Genomic DNA, 9,342 nt, shown 5'->3' on the forward strand with positions numbered 1-9,342 from the left:
TCCACACCCCGTGCAGAGCCCAGCGTGGGGCTGGATCTCAGGACCGTGAGACTGTGACCGGGCCAAGATCAACAGTTGGATGTTGAGCCGACTGAGCCGCCCAGGCGCCCCAAGGTACTTTCTTCTTTATGCTTTTCTGAGATGTTTCATTTTGTACAAGAAGTGTGGGTTATGTTTTTAATCGAGAAAAGGCACTTACGGACCAGGGGGTCCAGCTTGGGGCACGTGCCTGTCTCCATGCAGGCTCCATGTGGGGGGGCGCTGGGCTGCTCCCTGGGGCACATAGCAGCCCCTCCCCAGCCAGACCCAGATCCCTTGTTCAAGAGGTGGCCCAGCCCCCGTCCCCCACCCCAGGCCGGGTCCTTGGAGTCCTTCAGCTCCACAAGGGGGCCGCATAGACCTCACCCCTGTGGTGGTAAAGCTGGACACCCCCTGCCAAGGAAACACGGAGCCCCAGAGAGGAAACTGTTCCCTCCCCCACAGTCCCCACCGGCCCCCAAGGAGGCTGCGTCTTTCTTTTTTTTTTTTTTTTTTTTTTTTTTTTTTTTTTTTTTCAAAAATGTTTTTAACGCTTATTTATTTTTCAGACAGAGAGAGACAGAGCATGAACGGGGGAGGGTCAGAGAGAGGGAGACACAGAATCTGAAGCAGGCTCCAGGCTCTGAGCCGTCAGCCCAGAGCCCGACGCGGGGCTCGAACTCACAGACCGCAAGATCGTGACCTGAGGTGAAGTCGGACGCTCAACCGACTGAGCCACCCAGGCGCCCCGAGGCTGCGTCTTTCTGACGTCCCGCAGGGAGCCGTAGCCGCAGGAGGTCAAGGGGTCCTGGCCCCTCGGGAGGGCCCGATGGCTGCACCGAGCCTGCGGTTCGGATGTCCCCCTGGACCGTGGGCGGGCTGAGCTAGGGCCAGGCTGTGTGTCCTCCTTGGCTTGCCAGCCGGGAAGGCGGAACACACGAGCACCTGTGTGTGGCCTGTCGCGAGCTCAGCAGGGGCGCGCAAACCCTCTGGAATCGATCGGGTGGAAAACACACAGTTCTCGGCGCTCCCCGGCCCAGCCTGCGCTGGACGATGCAGATTCGCTCTGGACAAAACAGGAGGGGCCTATTCCGTGAGCTCCAGAGTGGCACGGAGAGGTATTTAACGGGCGTGCTTTTAAATCATTAAGTACTGTGTGGAAAGAAGCAGGTGCCGAGGAAGAGACAGTCGTGGGGACAGAAAGGCTGGGACAGGCTCTATAAGGAGACAGCTGACTCCAGTGAGGCCAGGAACAGACTAGACAGAGGGAACAGCAGATGCAAAGGCTCTGCGGCAGCAGTGAACTTGGCATGTTCTTGTGACTGGACGGGTGACAATGGGACCAGTGGTGGGAAAGGGGCCAAAATAGTAGGGCCGGGCCACCGCAAGGGGCGTGATCTGACAGTGAGAGTGACCAGAAGGGGGGTGCTGGGGGTCTGAGCACGGTGGGGACCTCTGGGTCTGTGTCTTGAGGACATAGTCAGGGGCCACTACAGCCTGAATGGTCAGCTCTGTCCTCCACAGGCACAGAGCTCGGGTGTCTCTGGGTCACAGCCCGTGGAGGAGGTGACAGTGCCCTGGGGTAAGATTATGGCCCACGTCCTGTGAGCTCTGGCTGTTAGGTCTCATGCCTTCTTGCCCCACGCAGGGCCTATTGTCTGCACAATCCCTGGGCTTTGTTCTGGGACCTGCCATGCCTCAGGCCGGGGCCGGGCTCTGGGTGGACAGTGGCATCGGAGGCCGGGTCCCGGGCCCCCCCCCCCCCACCGACCCGAATCTGCCCCGTGTGAACCCTGGCCTTTCCACCCTCTCTGGAGATCCCTGGCCGTGCCTTGCCCAGTCCACAGCTGTGGCTTCTTTATGCGGATCCCCCGAGAACCTCTCCAAGCCCCCCAGACTCCTTCCCCACCACCCCCGTCTGCCTCGCCCCTTCCTTCAGCCTGTTTTGACACCCTTGTGGTTCACACCTCAGCCATGGGCTGTATCCAGCTCCTGCTGGCCAGAGGTCCCCAAAGTTCTGGGGTTCCCCAAGCAGCTTCCTCGATCTCAGTGTCCCGAGGGCTCAGTGTCCCGTGTGGGAGTCAGCGTCTGGCACACAAGGGGGACACAGCCTTGTGGGTGGGTGGGTGCTTGGTTAACGCCCAGCATCAGGCTGGGACCCCTGTGACACCCTCCCACCTGGGTGGCCTCACCTGGCTGCTGCCGGGGGCTCCGATGGGAAAGGAGGTGTCCAGAGAGGTGGCCTGTCCGCCTTCCCCCTCCCCGTTGCCCCATGCTCCTGGCATGAGTCCCCAGGAGCAGCAAGTGCGGGGACATCTGGGTACACTCTGCAGAGGTCAGGCCAGCACCAAAGAGAAGGCTGAGGATTAGTGGCGGCTGGGAGCCATGGCAACAGGACAACGGCCCAGTGGTCTCCCCAGGGACGGCCCCCAGACCCCTTGAGTAGGGACCCCCATCCTAGCGGCGAGCTCTGCCGTGGCCTGTGCCCCTCCCCTTTCCAGAGGCTGAGGCCTGCCGCCCCCCCCCCCCCCCGGGACACGAGCGCACCTCCCTGACCGTCCCAGCCACTCCGGCCCCCACCCGTGCTGAGGCTCCTAGTGATTATTCAAAAGCCACGGAGGCTGACTCCGGTTCACCTGGAAACACCCCGGAGGCCCCCGTCTGTGTCCCCAGGAAAGTCCCCAAGCCGGGGCAGGCCCTGGGGAGGTAGGTGTGAGGCATTCACTGTCCTCGGGCCAAGCTGGCCCCCCTCTACTCGGTGAGGCCACGCTGTGTCCACCCCCCAATCTTTTTCCTAGCTGTATCCCTGCCCAGCACAGCCCGTCTCCTTTTCTCCAGGTAATTAGCCTGTCTGTTCCAGTGCCCCTTCCTCCAGGAAGCCCTCCTGGCTGCTGCACACTGGTTCTTCGCCACTCTGCCATGCCACCTGGTGGTCCCAGACCGCATCCCCTCGGTGATGTTTGTCCTGGTTACAGAGGTTGTGAGTGTTGGTGAGGGATTGTCTCTGCCTCCCACCCGGCGGACGTGGCTGTGGGCTCACGGGAGGCCCTGGGCTTTCTCCAGGGGCCTGAGGTTGGGCCCTTCCTGGCCGTGGCCTCGGGCTTCAGTGGGCACTCTGTGGCGATGCACCCTCAATGCAGCTTCCCGGGCCACCCCAGCCCTCAGAATGGCAGGCTTCGCCCCGTGGGCGCTAATTGGGCATGACGCTGTCGTGGGTGTAGAGCGGGGAGCAGAGACCCGGCCCCGGGTGAAGGGCCACCAGCCCGGTCAGGGCAGGGGAAGAGAAAGATGAGGCACTGGGTGACTTGGCACCCTGCGCTGCAGAGAAGCCCCCTGCACCCCCAGGGCATTTCCGGGACCCCCCCGGCCCCCCCTCCCCACCAAGACAGCTCTTCCCTCAGGAGGCGGCTGCGTTTACGGGTGAGGCCCCAGGCCCGCCCCAGGCACCCCAGAGGCAAGATGGTCGGAGCCCCTTGGCCAGACTCCCCAGACGCAGGGCACATGCCAGGGCCTGTGAATGAAGAGAGAGGGACCAGACACCAGGTGGGGATCTGTCTGCACCCGGCGTGGCCCAGCTGGGACCCTCCTTGCCTTAGATGATGGGTCCCCAGATGATGAGCTCCAGGGAGGAGCCTCTCAGGGTGACCCAGCGGCCCCACTCCTGCCAAAGACTCCCCAGAAGGCCGGACTGGTCCCCGCCCCACCTCCCCCCACCAAGCTGTGCAGGGTGGCCGGGCCAAGGCTTCCCTGGGATGTGGGCTCAGCCCGGACAGGGTGGGGCGGGCGGCTAAGGCCCATCTTGCGGATGATGTGGCCGTTCCGGGGCCACCTGTGTGCATGACACAAGGTCCTGGGGCAGGGCCAGGCCTGGCGCCGGGCTGTGTGGCATTAGGTACAGGCGTGGGCGCTGACTCGGCGGCGGGGAGGGAAGGCGGCCACGAGAGGGAGGAGGAAGGCGGTGAGCTTCCAAAATTAGCCACGACACGAAGCGGGGATTATCATGACCCCGCTCACTGACGGGTCTTTGGGGACAAGCGGCCAAACACGGCTGTCCTGGGCACAGACAATGAACAGAGATGTTCCCCCTTTTCCTGAGGGCACCTGGGGACCGGGCAGAGCTAGCGCCACAGCCTTCCCTGCAGACGGGCCAAGGGGGTGCAGGGAGCTGGAGCGCGGGTGACCAGGCAACGAGGAGAGGGACGGACAGCACACCCCATCTGGGGAAGAGGCCAAGGGGTGCCACGGCTCCAGAACATCGCCCGCGGCAGGGCGGGCGTTGGCTCTTCCCCCCAACACAGGGCAGCCTGCCCTAGGGTCAGGGTGGGTCTTAAGGCCCCCGGAGTGAGTTGGTGGGTTTGGGCTGGTGTCCCCCGCCACCACCCTGAGCCCCCAGGCTCCGGGAACAGGAAATGCCCCGAGGAGACGGCTGGAGGGCAAGGTCAGCAGCCGGTCACCAGGGTACGGGCTGGGGGGTGGCCGGCTGGGGACTGCGTTCAGCCACACACGATAAGAGAGCTCTGACGAAACAACCAGCCCAGACCGCAGCCTCGTGCACGCCGCGTTCCTCCCCCCGACAGCCAACGGGAACAGGTGCAGGCCAGCCACGCGGTAACCACAGAGCCACGGGTGTGTGCCGCCCACGGAGGACACGGGGGCCGGCCAGGTGATGCCACTCACCTGTGAGTGCTCGCAATTAGGGTCGTTAACTCCTCCTTGTTCAGCAACATTAAGTAACCAAGTAAAGACCCCACGACCGGACGGCGGCTTCGACCGGACCCCGGCGAGACGTCAGCCCCGTGTCTGGGACAGGCAGGATGGCCGGCCGGCGTCTGGAGCGGGGACGACCCGCCCCTTCTCTGCAAGGGGCTGCGGTTGGTCTCCGTCCCCACTCAGAGCCCCTTGGGGGAGAAGTGGGAGCGGCGCCTCCCCCTGCAGTGGCCTCGGTCCCTACCCTGTCCTTGAGGACACCCGTGGAGACTCCCGGAGGCAGCGGTGACATAATCAGCCCGGGAGACAGCCAGAGTGACCTGGTGGCACTTGGAGGGGCAGCGATGAGCTGTAAGTTCTGGAGCTCAGGCAGGGATGACAATCAGCTGGCCTTGGCCCTTGGGAGGGGCCTCGGGGAGAGCAAGGCCTGGAGGGGACCGGATGCCCGGATGGAACCCTGCGGGCGGGACCCCTACAGCCACACCTCCCAGGCCAGCCCGAGCCGGGAACCAGCCCCTTGTCATTTTTTTTTTTTTTTTTAAATAGTGTATGTTAATATGGACTTTATGTTTTAGGGCAGTTTTAGGGTTACAGAAAATGGAGCACTGTTCCCCTATACCTCTGTCCCCCCACACACACAATTTCTTCTATATGAAGTCTCGCATTGTTGTGATACATTTGTTACGATCGACGTTACAATGATAATATTGACCCATTATTTTTTACGTTTTGGACACTGTGGGTTTGGATGAATGGACGATGACCGGTTTCCACCATCGCAGCATCACACAGAGTAGTGTCACTGTCCTGCCTATTCAGCCTCTCCTCTCCCCCAGCCCCAGATGACTGCGTTTTGTCTTTTTGTAACACGGTTCTGCCTTTTCCAGAATGTCCTGTAGTTGGACCCCTACAGTGTAGGCTTTTCTCGCCGGCGTCTTTCACTTGGTAATACGCATTTGAGCTTCCGGCGTGGCTTCCCGTGGCTTCATGGAGCATTTCTTTTTAGCTGAACACTATTTCATTGTGGGCATCGACCACAGTTAATTTACCCGTCACCTGCTGAAGGACGTCGTGGTTGCTCCCAGACCCCTGCCTTTCTGCGGGCGGGCAGTACTCGAACAGTGCCCTCCCTGCCCCCTTGGCCCATGCCTGCCAGGGGGCCACCCCTCGGAACTACGACGTCTCCAGGCTCTCCTGGGCCCCTGTCACCCTTACCCCGGCCTGGCACCGGGCAGGTCTACTCCAAGGTCTCAGCTAGTGTCAAATGGCCACAGGGGTCTTGCCCAAAGATGGCAGGCCGGGCACCCAGAGGGCAAATATGTCAACACTCTGGCTGGTAGACCCCGGCCACCTCCTCCAGGAAGCCCTGCTCCTCAGAGTTCTGTTGTTAAAGTTTCCCCCCAAATTCATGTCCACTCAGAACCTCACAATGTGACCTTATTTGTAAATAGGGTGTCTGTATACATAATTAGTGACAGATTGGAGACGAGGCCATCCTGCATTATTATAGGTGCCCTGGATCCAATGACAAGTGTCCTTAGAAGAAGAGGAGAGACACAGACACAGAGGAGAAGCCACATGAAAACGGAGGCGGAGACTGGAGCCCCCAGAAGCTGGAAGAGGCAGGAGGGAGCCTCCCCTGGAGCCCTTCGGGCTGAGGGGCTTGGCCCTGCCCCCCTGGATCTCTGACTTTGGGTCTCCAGACTGTGAGCGGCTCGACTTCTGTTCCCTGAGCCACCAGTTTGTGATAAGGTGGTAAGATGGCCCCAGGGCAGGAAACCAGGCTTGACCCTCCCTCCCTCCCTCCCTCCCTCCTTCTCTGCCCGTTGGCCTGGCACTCCTCATGTGGGCTAATCCCCTGTGCCTTCCCTGGGCTCTGGTCTCCCGTCCTGACTGCCTGCCTTGTGCCCCGTGGCCCCAGCTCCCGGGTAGAAGGAAGGGTTGCCTGCTGAGGGGCACTGCCTCATCCTGTCCCCATGCCCCTGGCACACACCCTGTGGCCACAGGACATTTTCAGTTTCCACAATCCTTGGGTTTTGATGTTGACACACTCGAGGCCCATTCAAGTCACTTGATTTCCCACTCAGAGACGAATCAAAAGGAACACATCTTCTCTGATTTGTTCACACCAGTCAACTTTTCCATCAATAAAAAAGCCCATTTTGCTCATCCGATGCCAACGGAATGCGATCTTTTCTAAGATGTCAGAATTCAGTGACTCATTCACTTATTTCATCCCATTTACGTCTGAGAGTCAAACGGCATCTGGAGACAGAATTCCTCATTAGAGAACAAGTCATTAAGAAGTCAGCATGGAAACACAGACCCGAGCACTGCCTCACCTCGGTGGCAAAGCTTGGGGCCTGGCTCTCCTCCACGTCCAGGCAGCAGAGGCCTGGGGCTGGGCCGTCTGCACCCCGCTAAGTGGAGGTCCCTGAGCTCCAGCCTATGGCTGCCCTTTGAGAACACAGGCCCAGCAAAAAACTTCTGATTTTTCTCAAGACAAAAGCTTTTTACATGCGTTGCCCGACTCACACACGTCGGCAGGAAATGACAGATATCCAGGGCATGGGCCAAGTACGGCCACCGGGAGCCCCCCAGTGCCCTGGGGCCTCGAACTGCCCTGGAAGCTGCTCTGACCCCAGGGTGCCGGCCACCCCTCCGGGCCAGCTGGCCCCCCAAACATGCTGTTCCCCCTGGACGTGCTGCCCGCCCCCGCCGGACATGCTATCCTCCCCGGATGTGCTGGTCCCTCCAGGATGTGCTTGTACCCTCCAGACATGCTGGTCCCTCCAGGACATGCTGTTCCCTGCCAGACATGCTGGCCCCCCCACCCCCACTCCGGACGTGCTGGTCCCTCTGGACATGCTGGTCTGATGGTCTGGGCCAGTGGGTGTATCTCTGTGGGCAACACGTCACTGCCCAGCAACCTGGTCTCGGGAAGGCCCATGGATGGGTGCAGCTGGGGGGCCCCGGCTTAGCCCTGACCGGGACAGCAGCCACCTCCAAGCCCCAGCTTCCATCTGTAAAGGGGAAAAAATAAACATAATGAGAATTAACAATAACGATACGAGCTGTGGTGGTTAGTTTTCTGGGTCCACTCGGCGAGGCTCCATTTCTTGGTTACTCAGTCACACGCTGGCACAGACGTCGCTGGGAAGGTGTTTGTGATTGCGGCTAATGTCTACCGGCAGGTGGCTTTAAGTACAGGAGACGAGCCTCGTGCTGTGGGCGCATCAGGTGGTTTTAAGTAAAGGAGATGAGCCTCGTGTTGTGGGTGGGTCCCATCTAAGTGGTTGGGGGCTTTAAGAGCCTCAGGTTTCCGGGCGAAGGAGGAATTTCCACCTCAAGAAAGCACTGCGTCGGATTATGTCCCACGGGCATGCTACCGCGAGACTCAGGCTCACGTGGCAGAGACCCGGGACCCCCCCAGGGCACATGACCGCGTTCCCTCAGTCCCCATCTCCAGGCCCGGCGATGGGTGACCTAGGCCCAGAGCCCGGAAGGGACTGGCGGTGGGAGAACACCAGGCCGACAGGAGCAGACGCCTGCAGCCAGCGATTTGGGGTGGCTCGGGAACCGGCTCTGGGCCCCGCCAGGCCCGAGTCACCCACCAGCGCCGCGCACCGAGGCTGCAGCCTCTCCAGGGGTGACCAATGTTTGGCCAGATTCACCAGGAGCCCAAGCAGTGACCAGAGGCCCCAGCTGCCTGGTATGCCCCTGGTGGCTGGAGTGGGGGTTGGGGAGCATCGGCTGGGTGGCCCCCCCGAGCTTCACCAGGAGACACGGTAGGACTAGGCTCATGCTTGCTCTCCCTGTAGGGACCCCCTCTCCGTGTGTCTGTGTCCAGGGCTCCATCTTCCTATGGGAGCACTAGTCACGGGTTCAGGACCCCTCTGATCCAAGGTGACCCTGATTCACCTTGAAAGCATCTCTATAAAGCTTATGTGCCCTCAGTTACAGGGGAGAGGACTTAGACGGATCTTCTGGGGACACAGTTTAATGCCCCCCACCAGTCTCTGAGGACCAGAGTGCAGTCGCTGGCTGCAGCGACCCCCTGGGCTGGGCTGCTCCTCAGCAAGCTTCTCCTTGGGGCTTAGGGCTGCTCCCTGTGGGGCAGCGCCTGAGGTTGGGGAAATTAGCCCGCCTCCCAGTAGAGATAAAGCCATGGGGAGGGGCTGTGCCCACCCTCCCCCACCAGCCAGGCTGGACTCCCTGGGGAATGGCTTGAAGGGTGCCACCAGGAGGAGGGGATACCTGAGATGTCCTCACTCTGAGTGCCAGGCCAGCTCTGTTATCCACTCGGCAAGAGCCAAGCCCTGGGCTCGTGCTGGAGTGACTGGGTGTCGTCTCCTGGCCTCAGTGGGTACTGGAAGGGCTCCTCTGATCCTGATCCGCAGTCAGTTCTCCCAGAATTCCCTGGGCATCCTGATGGATGGGGGGGCAGCGGCGGTCAGGGTTTCTGCCACAAGGAGTAGCCAGCAGCCGGAGTGGGGCTCCCAGGCAGGCCTCTGAACCACCTTCCAGGCTCTGGCTGGACAGGGCAGGACAAAGGGGGCCTCCAGAGTCAGCAGCCAGCTCTCCCTGGGGCTCGGCCTTGACCCCTTACTGCTTTAC

The 9,342-nt window shown here is 61.2% G+C and overlaps 1 long non-coding RNA gene across 2 annotated transcripts; it reads left to right on the top strand.

Moving 5' to 3' along the window:
• Window positions 1-751: 751 nt before the first annotated feature.
• LOC122210175 lies at window positions 752-7,784 on the top strand. Of its 2 annotated transcripts, XR_006197953.1 has the most exons (7): window positions 752-1,136; window positions 1,543-1,600; window positions 2,857-3,008; window positions 3,420-3,561; window positions 4,912-5,076; window positions 6,236-6,480; window positions 6,813-7,784. It is a non-coding gene; the product is annotated as an uncharacterized LOC122210175 (long non-coding RNA). The 2 variants fall into 2 exon arrangements; XR_006197952.1 differs by having other exon boundaries at window positions 2,894-3,561.
• Window positions 7,785-9,342: the final 1,558 nt, after the last annotated feature.

The sequence above is a fragment of the Panthera leo genome, chromosome E3 (assembly GCF_018350215.1).
Source record: "Panthera leo isolate Ple1 chromosome E3, P.leo_Ple1_pat1.1, whole genome shotgun sequence".
Classification (NCBI taxonomy): Eukaryota; Metazoa; Chordata; class Mammalia; order Carnivora; family Felidae; genus Panthera; species Panthera leo.